Raw genomic sequence first — 12,939 nt, 5'->3', positions numbered from 1 at the left:
GAAAAACAGTAACTAAACAGACACCAAAACCTCTCTGCTGTTCACCAGCTGGAGAACTTCAGCCAGGGCCAAAGACAAAGTATTGGTTCCAGCAGAGCTCTATGATACATCATAAATCTCCAACCTAAAGACTGAGAAGTTTCCAACTGCTATGGGAAGGACACAGGATTATAGAAATCCTTCTTGTAACAGTTTTCTGCATAGAACATGAGTTATTTCATTCAAAGACCATCGGTGTTGAAGCATTATCATTTCAGCCGACCACCACTGCTAACTTGCCCTACGAGGCTGCTAATCTGTGTGTTGGCTAGCTAGAAGTCAGAAAACTTATTCTGTGCTCCTGCGTTGCATGAAAATTAGATGCATGGAGAGCCTAAAAGATCAATAATGTCAAGAAACTGTGAGTCAAATCCATGGAGGAAATTTTCTTGGTGGTTTTTAAACAAAAATATTCCCTGACTTGATCTGGAAACCCCCGAGCTTTAGATCAAAGTCTTAAATGGGAAATGCTATTGCATGTTGAACCAATTCTTACATTTTTCTCTGGGCAACATCTCCTGGTTATTGTTGGAGACAGAGAGCAAGTGAGATGGACCTTTGGAGGTCTGACCAAGTGAGACCGGTCTTATGGTGTTGGAACAGCTCCAGTCCTGAAGGCTTGTAAGGGAGGTAACTTCTAGAAAAAGGCTGACCACAGGATCTCAATTCTTGAAGGTCTTGCTAGTGTCAGTGGGACAGGCTTCCATACGGGCCAGATCACATTTCACTCTTCCAACTTCAGTTCCCCTAGCATCCCAAAGAGCATTTGAAGAAAATTTCACTATTAATCTTGCGTAAATACAACGAGGCATTAGAAATCAAGTCCAACTGTGTTCATAGATGACAGCAGCTATCCCTCCTTTGTACCTGCTGTCATGGGTAGGCTCTGGAAGGAAAAGTAGTAGATAGATAGATAGGCATTTGCTGTTTGCCAAACCAATCGAAAGCCTGCTAAATCTGTGTCACGGAGTCAATCCAAGGCCTTTATGCTGGAACAGGAGCAGAAAGGTTCCAGTAACTCCACAACACCCAGTTCATCCTAGTGCTTAATTAACTGAGGGTGAGCAAAAGTTGAAAATCCCCCCAGCTGCTTACAGGCTTACAGGAACTTGATTGCAAGTTTCTGTAAAGGCCTGTAGAGAGAGTTCAACTTGCAACACACCAGGGCCAGAGATCCTGCCCTTCTGCTTCTTCATGCAAAGAGATGGGTTACCAGCATGCCAGCAGTATTTAGGGAACTCAGGAGAGGTCTTGGTATATAGACCTTTGCAGCTACTTGGTTTAGGTCTCAAGGGCTGGTCCTAAGAGTTGGACAAGAGCTGGAGCAATGACAGATTTATTAGTGTCTCCTCTTTAAATGTGTGGAGCAGCAAGAGACAGGAAAACCGGGCGTAAATGTTTCAAAAGAGTCCATATGATTTAAGAGCCTACATGCCATTTTCAAAATTGATCAAGGAACGCAGAAACCTAAATCATATCAATTTGCACTGAGGAAACTGCGTAGATTCCATCTGAAGACTTCACTCCAAATGACTTGCCCAAGTTCACATGATCAAGGGAGTGCAATTAAAGCCAGACTTAGAACCACAGAATAATGTAGGTTGGAAGGAACTACAAGAGGTCTCTGGACCACTCCCTCGTTCATCCTAGGTCATTGTGCAAGTGAGTAATTCCCAAGAGCAAACCATGGCCTGGTGGTCATCACGTGGTGGAGAAAGGCCCGTAGCAGCAATAGACATCGGCTTGTCAAGAAGAACCAGTGACAAGGTATTCATGCTCTCCTTCTTGCAGTTTCTGCAAAAGTCCTCTGTGTATCATACCCTATACATGCCTGGGAAACAGGTCAACCCACATTAAATCAATGCTCTAATTAAGGACACTACATGCCATTGCGATGCTTCTGTGATAAAGACCACGGCAACTACAGCTTTGAAGGTATCCAGTATCTCAACATCTGTTCTTTCTCTGTAATAAATGCAGCTCTGTTGCTAATCTGATCTCAGCATCCCATGAACATGGATATGACCCCTGCCCTGAAGTGTTCAGGGTGCACTGCCAAATGTCAAACAGTGGCCCTTCCACCACATGCCTTGGGTACACTCAGTCACAAGCCAGTCGATCTCATCTGACATTTCCAAAAGTGCTGGCCTCTTCATCTACCCTGGTGGAGAACTGCAAAGAGCACTGGGTCATCACAGGTCTCTTGCTTCTCCATGGTTGCGTGTAATTGTTCTGCTCACCTCCAGGCGAGGTCCCCACCAGACATTTTCAGTGTATGCCTGCGTTAGCAGGCTGTCAAAGCCACAGCTCCCTTCTTTGAGACTGTCACAGAATCACAGAATCACTACGGTTGGAAAAGACCTGCAAGATCATCAAGTCCAACCATCAACCAACACCACCATGCCCACTAAACCGTGTCCCACTGCAATGTCCCACTGCAATGACATGTCCCATGTCATGCTGCAATAAAATGACAGCATAGTCAAGGTGGCTGAAGCTGAACCTCAGCTACAAGCTGGAGTTAAACAAGGAGGGAGAGGCAATTTTTACTCTGTTCCCTTTTCTCTTGCCCTTTTCAGGCACTGCTATCTAGGAAAGGAACTGGAGCTGCTTCATCTCCTTCTCTCTACATGGACCCCAAAGCCCCCTTGGAGCGTCATAAGAAAAGTGGGGTGGTGGTGACCAGCACATAACACTGATATTTGTAACCTGGCAGAGATATCTCCATTGCTGGAGTGTTACATTTCTGAGTGGACAGCAGGGCACTTTTATTCAAAGAAATGCACATATCTGTGGTCTTCATTGCAGCGTTCACTACACAACAGCCACTCAGAATCAGGCCAAAAATGATGGTTGGGTTTTTTTACTGTTTCCTGAACAAAAAGTTCACTCAAAATCCTCCTTCTGTCTCTCACATTCTCTTTCTCTCTTCCCCCCCACCACCCCCCCCCCGGGTTTCTCTCTCCAATTTTGATTGCTTCCTTTACACATCCATTTCATGACAAGCATATTTGTTGCTTTTGGCTACTGGGACGGTATATATAGGGGATTACAATGGAGTCTCTGTTCCCGCAGTGGTTGTTAAGTTGCCTTAAACAAGTGCCAACTGCAGTCTAAATCTGTTCATCTCTCTTTTTCTTTTTAAATATATAAATATATTTTAAGAAAATAATTGTTCCTGAGATTTATTTGACAGTCAAGATTTCCTAACACCGAACAAGCCTGTAGCTTTTGGTTGAAAGTCTTTCATATACATATATGAATATGATTGATGGAAAGAAACCAGTTCCAGACACCCACCATGGAGAAAATTCCCACTGGAAACCACAGCAGAGACTCTCAAAACCTGTCCCTGGAAGCTGGAAATGTCTCTTGCCATGAAACTGAGAGGGCTTCATAACCTGAGGGAATCTCATTTGCCTTAAAAATTTCCTGTTTGATTCCCTAAATGCTTTTATCTATCCCATCCAGGAACCACTGGTGCTGACACTAGCAACAGATGTCTCTTTTGGACTTCCCAGATCATTTTGCACTTGATCTCTTTATTTTTTAAGTGAGTTGAACCAAACGTGGAAGTACACAGAAATCTCCTCCAACTCACAATTTTGAGAATGAGTTTAGTTTTTATTTTGAACTCGTATTTTTCCCCACTCACTAGCATCATTAGATTTCACCAGCAGAAATCAGCCTGGTGTCCTATCGAGCTTCACAACATCCATCAGTGAATTTTTCCCTATAAACAATCCAGAACTGGAGAGCTTGGATGAGACATCTGCTTGGAGTTTCTTCTTGGCTTGTTCTCAGGCTGTAAAGGTGATCAACTGATGGAAGAAGATCTGTCTGAATATCGTTTTCACACTGTAGCTGGTCAAAAAGTCAGTAGAAACCTACAGGCAAGATCACTTTTCCTATTTGAGGAAGTGTAAATTGAGTGAGTGTCCCAGATCCCACTCACCTGCCAAAGTAGAACCTGCATTACCCCTGAGTCTCAAATCTGTAGATTTATACTAAACACTTTCCATCCTCAGCCTTGGAAAGTTTTCATGTTCATTTGGGCAATTGATCTGCGCACCAAAGACTGAAGGAAATATTTTAACAGTTAACATACACGCTTTGCTAGAAACCCACCCCTTTGGGCTGCTCCTGGTTTCTCAGCCTCCCTGGAGCACACAGGGACAGCACTTTCCACCCCTTCCACGTACACTACCCACACTCTGCCATTAGTTTTGGGAGGTGGGCATCCATCCCCGGTGTCCACCAGAGAAGCAGCACCCCCATGGTGCAGCCCTGGTGAGGCTGCCCAGGACCGCGGCCAGGCGGTCTCCTTCTGGAAACCTTCCCCTCCCCTCGTCAGCACGGAGATTTGCGAAGAGCGAAGCTGTGAAAATGTGATGCTTGACGACTGCTGGAAAGAAAGCGGTAGGGAAACATGTGAAAATGTCAAATGCATCGTTTTCCTGAGTGAAATCTTTTGTTTCAGAAACACTGCACTATTATATTCTAACTTGGTCAATGATCCTTGTTTTGAAATAATGGTTCATAGGAAATTGGCCTTTATTTTTTTTCTAAAATGTTAAAAAAGGTAAATAACCTGAAAATAATTTATTGCCAATTAAAGGAAGCATTTTGGGTTGAATCAAAATGAACACTGCAAAATTATTTTAGAAAAAAATCCCATTAAAATATTTCTGGCTTGGTTTGCCTCCAATTGATTTTTCCCTTTTCTTTTTCCTTGCTATCCTCCTCATTTTTAGCGTCACCTAGTTCAGCCAGGACACACAGGTGAAAACTTCAAGAGGAACAATTTAGTCTTTTCTTTCTCCTTGTACCTGTTCAGGGCTCCTGAATTCTGGATTCAGATCACTGAAAGCAAAAGCAATGAAAAGATAGTCTCACTGGAAAATGTTCCCATGTATCTTTTAGAAAATCCCTAGAGTAATGTTTTTTTCTTCCAGAACCATAACCGAGTACGCCAGCACCAATAGAGTTTTTTTCCAATTGAGGTACTAAAAGAAATATCCATCTTCCTGGTCCCCTGCTATCCATGCTGCCTGGACGTGACGTGTCTCCTGATTCTCAATACCCCTCAGCATTTTGGAGCAAAATGATTATTTTACCCCGAGTCAAACCCCAGATGACCCTCCAAGTATAGTGAACTCTAGAGATCACCCTATAGGCCGTGGAGATAAGACCTGGAAAAGGCTGGTTCCTTCCACAGTCCCCCAAGACCATCCTGGCAGGTCTTCTGTGCTCAGACCTTGTTACCTTGCTGGCTCACGCCGTGCCCCAGGACATGCAAAACACACCCTTGGCATCTTGCTATAAAAAACATCACTCCAGCAGGCTGCAACACAGCCTCTGCTTCATTTTTTTGCACTTTGAATTGAAACCCCCTCCCACACGCGCACACAAAAACGATAATAGCTGTGTCTCAGGGCTGTAGGCAGCAAGTGGCTCCAAGGACCCCGAGTCCTGTGGATGTTCCCAGCCCGCTCTGATGGAGCTGGTCCTGACATAGTGAACCTTTGTGCTGGGGCAGACACCTTTAGCAAGGTTCATGCTGTCTTTCCTGATCAAAGTGGGGCTCAACACCCCAAATGAGGCAGGAACTTCTGCTAAACACCCCTAGCACTAGGACCAGCACTTGCCACCTTGCTAACGCGGCGCAGGGATGCTTGGGGCTGAGCCCGCCGTGCTGTTGGTGCAGTGCCTGGCACGAGTGCCATCCCTGACTCAGACACTTCAGTGCTACTTAAACAAAGGTGTCGCCGAATAGCAGCGAAAGTGCTGTCGGATTACCAGACTATTTTTGCTCGATGCATGCGCAGGCCAAACGGGAGGGTTATTGGCAGAACTGGAATGACAAAGGCTGTTAACAGGGCTGAATTCAGCTGCTGTTGGAGCCTGGTAGGGAACAGACCCTTTGCATGGCTGGTGGGATGGGAAGGGGATGATGCTGAAAGAGAAGAGAAGGGGTAATATCCCAGGGGATGTGAGCCAGCACGGAGGCATGCTGGCAGGAGGGAGGGAAGCAGCAAGAGCAGGGGATGGTGGATTGCAAGGGGAGAACAGGAGAGCTGCCCAGCACTGCCAGGCATGGTGCTTGTTTGCCTGATAAATTCAACCCCAAGCAGAAAAGAAAGAAATGATGAAATGAAGAAAACTAGCGCCAGTTGTGTGGAGAGAGCCCTGAGCGGACGGCATTGTTTTACGGTCCAGACTGCATGACTGATTGGATTTCCCAACAATATTTCTCAATGCCTAAGTGTGAGAGGCCCCTGGGAACAATAACTTTCCTGCAACTCAGAAGCTGAGTGATGAAGCCGTGGGTTAATAGCAATTAGTCTCCACACTGGCGGCTCCCTCTGCCACCTCCAGTTCTTTTTAATTTGTTGCCGGCCCCACAGCAGTGTAAATAATCCTTTGTTTTAAATCCACTGTAAATCTGCTGGTGAAATAACTGCGGCTTGAGTTATACAATGAAGATCCTTGATGAATACACTTGGGCAGGCTGGAGGGACTGGTGTACCTGCCTTCTTCTACGGAGATTCATGGCTGGCTGTTGAGCGGGGGAACGCAGGTAGTTTTATGTTCTTCTGTTTTCAGTCACCTTACAGATTTTACTGTTGGAGAGGTCAAGCGAGGAACAGCCACAGACACTTAATCCAGGCACCAACCGAAAATGCAATTATCAAAAGCATAATAAAAAAAAAAAATTAGCTCTCCAAACTATGGCTCAGGAACATCTTAAGTTTGGAGAAACTCTGACTGCATGATGAACTGGAGGAGGGAGAATCAGAATGGCAGATTTAATGGAGAGCTGAACAACCATGTTGACATTTCAGAGGCTGCCAGAGCATTCACCTGAGATCACGGACACAAAGACAACATCCTTCATCCAAGGACTTCATAGACTGACGATCCCTGCCTTGGCTGGGAAGCACAGACAGACAGGTAACAGCAAGTTGGCAACATCAGACCTTCCTCTCTAGATAAGCATCAGTTTTGTTGTTTTTTTCTATTTTTTTGTGAATGTTGGAGGATCTTGCCAGCAACACCTCACCCATGAGCTGTGTCCTGTGAACCACGCTATTGCTAAAGGAAATACATGCATTTCAGATGAGGACTGAGAAGCAGGAAAGCTGGGACCTAGTTAGCTCTCCACTGGTGTTGAAAAGGGGGTCACATTTTGGAACACGAAAGCTTAAGAATTGACATGGATGTTAAGCTTGGCACTCAAAAGGAGTCTGGGTTGGCTGACACTAATAACAGTGAGCTACCGTGAACTTGGGAATGCATTTGGCACTGGATAGCAAAGCATGAGCCTGTCTCTGTCACCTCCTGGTGTCCTCAGCTCTGACTTGGGTATCCAGGATTTTTATGGGGGAAGCTAGATGTCCTTTTGAGTAACTTAATGGAAAAAGGGGCCATACCTGTAAGTGCCTATCTACCAAACACAGCTCAGGGGCCAAAGAAGCATGCCCATCAACTTGATCATGAACTGACAAACCTTCCTGGAACGAGTCATCTAGATCCATCAGGAAACATGAAAGTGAGGAAACTTTCCGGCCTCTTCTTTCATGGAGATCTTGGCCCATAAAGAGGTCTGTTTTAAGGAACTGGAGAGATCCCTAGAGTTTGCCTACCCCAAGAGGCCATAGATGAACATTGAATGAGGAAAGTCTGCTGAACCCCACAGGTTTTCATCAAGGCTCTTCATGGAGTCTCAGGACACCATTCTCTGAGGCTCACCAGGCACCTACAGACCATCAACATTAAGCTTCATGCACTGCAGAGATGTTGGAGTCACGTCTTTGTACCATGCAAAGTGAGTCACCCTCTCTTATGTGTGCTAAGGCATCACTTTGTAGCATGGAAGACTTGAGGCTCACTCATCTTTGTCAAGTTTTAGAGGAATTAATATCAAAACCCTTGAATGTGGATGGATGCCCAAGTGTTTTCTGGCTTTCTTGTTGCTGGAATGATGGACAGTTTGTATTGTTTAATATGATTACTTTAATCCTGGAATGGAGGACCTTAAAAATGTTTCTGCCTACATACACAAGACATACTTAATTCCTGGAAGGTTGAGAAGTGTGTCTGGAATAGAAAGATCTGCTTGCAGAGCTGTGACTGGACCATACCTGTCTCCAGCCAGAAGTGGCTTTCATAGCATCAAAGACTTCCAGGACAGAAGAACAGAAATCATCATTAAGTGTTAGCCCCTGCAAAACATAAGCTGTTTGTTTGACATTTTCGATCCTTTGCTCAGAGGTGTTTGTTTTCTTTTTTTTTATAAAAAAACCCCAACAAATCAAGAACCTTTTGGCTTTTCTCCTGTTCTTCTACTTTCTGTGTAGGCCTTCGTTGTAGATTACATCTGTGAAACAGGTGCTGTGATTAATGAGAGTGATAAAGGACTTTCTTTCTCCCACCTTTCCTGAGGAAGATGATGATTAATTGGAGCAAGATAGAGGGCCTCCCTGGATTTGATTAACACACGCATGTTCTCAGCTGGTGTTGAGACCCACCTCAGGTGTTCAAACCACCTTTGTCACAATGACCATGCAATAAAACCCAGCTAAGCCCCTAGGCTGTGTCACCATTTCTGCTGTGTGAATTAGTCTGCTCTCGAGGGGTCAGTCAGGAGTCTCAGGAAACCAAATCCTCAAAGCCCTCACAAGGTATCAAGTGAAACAACTCTTACAGACCTGAGCTGTTTCTTCAGATTTTGCATCCGTTTGCTGTTGAATTCTGATGGATGATGCTTCAGGACTCAGGTGGGTGAGCAGCTGAGGGGTTAGAAAAACAGCAATATGGATCCTTTTACCCTATGCTTTGAATCTGACCACGAAATCGGATCCTACACTCAGCCACCGTTGCATAAATCTGCTCTGCATCCCCTGGATGCGGTAGCTGTTGTGAAAGGAATGAGTAGTTGGTCTCTGCATCCTTCCTCAGGGCCCTCGCTGCACATTAAATCTTAAATCTTAAATTGGCCCTAATTGGGGTCCTCAAGCAAAGAGGCTTTTTTGGAGAGGGCAACTTCAGCTGCCTGTGTTTGTTACAGTGCTCAAGGTTTTCCTTTTTGCTTTGGTTTTAAAATGGGCTTGTAGTCCAGTATAATCCTAAACTCCTTTCCGTCCTGGTTAGATAATTAAATCCTGCCTGAGTGAAGTGTCCCTTACAGATCCCACCACGGTGAGGAGACGTGTGGCGAAAGGGAGTGATCCACCCAGGTGGGCTCTGAGCCCCAGGGACTGGACTTCCAGAAATAGGACATTGCAGCGAGGAGCAGAAACCATGACCTGGACAGACATATATGAAGAGAGGACAGGACACATGAGTGCCACCAGTCATGGCAGGGCCTAAACTCCTGCTGCAGAATATTCTGGGCTGTTTGGGAAAACTTATTTATAACTTAGCCTTGACTCCAGTTGTCTTGCTGATTTACTGCAAGCCCAGCTTGGAAATCTGGAAAGGATGCTTCTGGAAATGACTTTTTCGGAGCCCTATGGTAGATTGAAACCCCAGCCTTGGGGAGGGCCAACACTGAAGGCATCATAATATTTTTGTTCTAAAACCAGAGTGGAGAAATTACACTACTTTAGCCTAAATTCCTACACAACACAGGCCAGAGAACGTCATCTGGTAATTTCTGTGGTTGAACCTTGTCCTTGGACAACTGTCCATTTTCAAAGCATGGGACTTTCTGAACACTTTTCCTTCTGGTCTGACATTTTACTTGCTTTCTGGAGGGCCAAAAATGGCTAGCTTTGTGTTTGGGCATGCGACACATTGGAGGAAACTTGATTCCATTGACTTCTGCGGTTAGTTTATTCAGAAGAAATCCACTCACCCTTTTTTGAGTCATTGTTTTGACAAATATTTGACCTCTGAAGTACTTCATCATCTGGACTTGACCTTTGAGTAACTGATTTTTACAGTTAACTGGAAGTTCTAAATAAATAAGAAATCAGTTCTGAACCTACTGAGACAAAACATATTCCAAAATATTTGGTAAACCAAAATTGAAAGAGTATTTTATTTCGGGTCTCATGGAGACCTGAGTTTTTGAATTCAGATGAGTTTAAAATTTTAATTCAGAATGGGAAGAAAATTAAAAATCAAGTGGAATTTTGATTAAAAAATAGAAATTACAGATTTTGAAGTGAAAAGTACTGACTGCTTCTAAAGATTTTTTAATACATATCTTTGGGACAAGCTATTTGGTGACCCTGAGACCACTCCATGAATGTTTCGCTGTTGCCAAGGCTGCAGGAAGACGTCAGGTCGCTTCTGACAACAGTTTCAGCCAAAAATGCCTGTGCCTGGCAGCTGCCACAGGGAAATGGTATTACAACATGAGCCTCTTCTTGAAGCAAACTCAGGAACGTCACCTGGCTTTCATTATTTTATTTTTGTGCCAGCCATAAAATTTGCCTGTTTCTGTGTGTATTTATGCAATCCCAAAGCGCAAGTCTAAAGGCTCTGGGCTTTATGCTACTGGGCCTGTTTGGAAAGAGAGATTAAACATTTCCAGAGTTGCAGATCTTCCTGGCTATATCTTCAGACCGAGGAAAGTTTCACTTTCTCTTCCCATGGCCTGAGATTAGCCAAAGAAAGAAGACTTTAACCAGTTTCCCAGAGTTGATTTCTGTCACTTTTAGGACTGAAAGTGATATTGTCCAGTTTTACAGGTGAAGGTAGAAACTCATCGAAGCTCTGTAGTCCATAAAACTCCACTCTTAATGGTGATAATTTCTGAATCAATGTTATAAAACACCAACCTTTTTTTCTTCAAGGTGGGTCAATTAAAGATCTCCATGTCATTCTTGAGTAAAAGGCAAATGGCACTTTCTGGTGGAGCGCCAGGTTGACCTTTCCTGGAAAGGCGACCCTGGGCAGTACTGCTGACATTTCCAAAGCACAAACCACCAAAAAGTCTGCGGTGAGAGAAGATGAAATAACACTGATTGCTTCTGAAGGTCCCCCGAATTACCTGAGGCTCTTTCCTGTGACAGAGGATTTTGTCACCTGTTTGTATTACAATTATTTTGTCGGTTTTTTCCTCCAGATCTGCAGAAAATAGAGAAACCTTGAAAAACAAAGGTTTGGGGAGGGGGGTGGAATTCTGCCTACATGTCATGTCATTTCTCTTTACTCTTTCATTCTCTTATTTTCTGCTGTTCTTTTAATATCAACCTCAAAGTCTCTAGTACTTAGTTTTGGGTGTTTCATAGGCAAAAGTGCCATCCACTAGAATAAAGAAAACTTCCAGATGTTTAAATTTGTGAAGCCTCATGCAAAATGCACGAACTTTTCCTCTCCCTGAAAAAAGAACAAAAAAAAGCAATTCCCCAACAACCCCCAAACAAGATGGTTTTTTGACCTGAAGGAAAAACTTGTAAAAACACTCACATCTTGCTTAACCTGACATGACCTCAGTTCAGGAAAATACTTGGAAAAAAGCAACTTAATTTTAGGCAATGTTCATTTTTGCTCACTGCCAGGGCGGCAATACAGCGTTTCACGACTGAGCCCCTGCACGTGCAGAGCCGCTAACTGTCATGGCAGATGTTTTTCACTGTTGTCCCTCAGATGCAGATGAGGAAAAGATGGTTAGCTCCTTCCCATGGCTTTTCTTCAGCAACATATTGTCTTCTGCAGGTCCCCTCTGTCTTGTGGTATTATCCAACATGATTGGGAATGGCTCGGCACAACAGGATTACGCAGTAGATAGTTGTCTTACTCTCAACAGGGATGTAAATGGCATCAGAAAGTACATGGAGGCTATGCCTAGAAAAACAAATAAAATTTTGATTTCAGGAACACTCAGGAAGATAGGTGCTTGAAAGCTGGTAAGGTGGTTATGATATCAACAATTTCCTTCTCTAAATGCACAGATAGGTGCAAACATACTTTCATGAAATTTGCTGGAGGTGAATATCTCTGGGACCTCTCCTCTGTTTAATCAAATGAGAACTGGCCAGTGGATTCCCAGCTTAGCATAGTGGCACATCATAGCCATTTATATATACACAAAGATGTCCACTCCCCCCACCCTTCTCCTCCCAATCACAGCCTGAAACTCCGATTGCCAAGTTGAGGTTGCAGGACCAGTGAAAATCACTTTCACTGTCTTTTTTTTGTTTGTGTCTGTGATCTGGACTAATCCCATCTGGAATTATAGGTAGATAAGGAATCTCTGAAAGGCATATTTTTAGGAAATCTGCTCTGAGTGAAGCCATATTTTAATATAAAAGCATCCTGAGAGGAGAGTGATCATGAACTTGTCCCATGTTATTGAACAACTTCTACCCACAGCTGGCCAGGACCTTTCGTCTCCCCTCTCCTGCTCTCCTCACTGATCCTTTCAGTCTCCACCAGTTTCTTGATGCAATCACAAGGCAAGTTCAAATATTTATAAACTCTTAACTAAAAATACATTAAAAAACCAGGTAGAATTTCATGTCCTGCAATCAAACAACTGCTTTTTCTTCTCTTAGTGTCATGTCTCATTCCTTCCCCTTCTTCCCTAGCCAGCAATTTTGCAAGAAATCTCCTGTCGTTCAGACAGCCTGAAAGATGACAGCAGAACTGCCCTTTTTAGAGAGGAGGGGAAAATGCTGAAGCAGCAGGGTTTGCATTCGCTCTTGGAGTTCAGTCCAGCTTGCCTGAAAACAAAACAAGAGAGGAGCACAAAAAAGAGAAGAGAGAAAGAAAAAAATGCAGCTTCTGTCTCTGGTGCTGACTCTGCCTGCACTCTCCCTGTGCAAAGAAAGCGGACACAGCAAATATCCCTATGAGCTCCCCAGAAAGGGATTTTTGCAAGCACTGTATCTTTGCATGTGTTGCTTTTAGCTGCCCTTTCTAACCATGGGCTCATGGCCATTCTGC

Source organism: Gavia stellata, chromosome 5 (genome assembly GCF_030936135.1).
Source record: "Gavia stellata isolate bGavSte3 chromosome 5, bGavSte3.hap2, whole genome shotgun sequence".
NCBI classification, from domain to species: domain Eukaryota; kingdom Metazoa; phylum Chordata; class Aves; order Gaviiformes; family Gaviidae; genus Gavia; species Gavia stellata.
Note: the sequence above shows the minus strand (reverse complement) of the source record.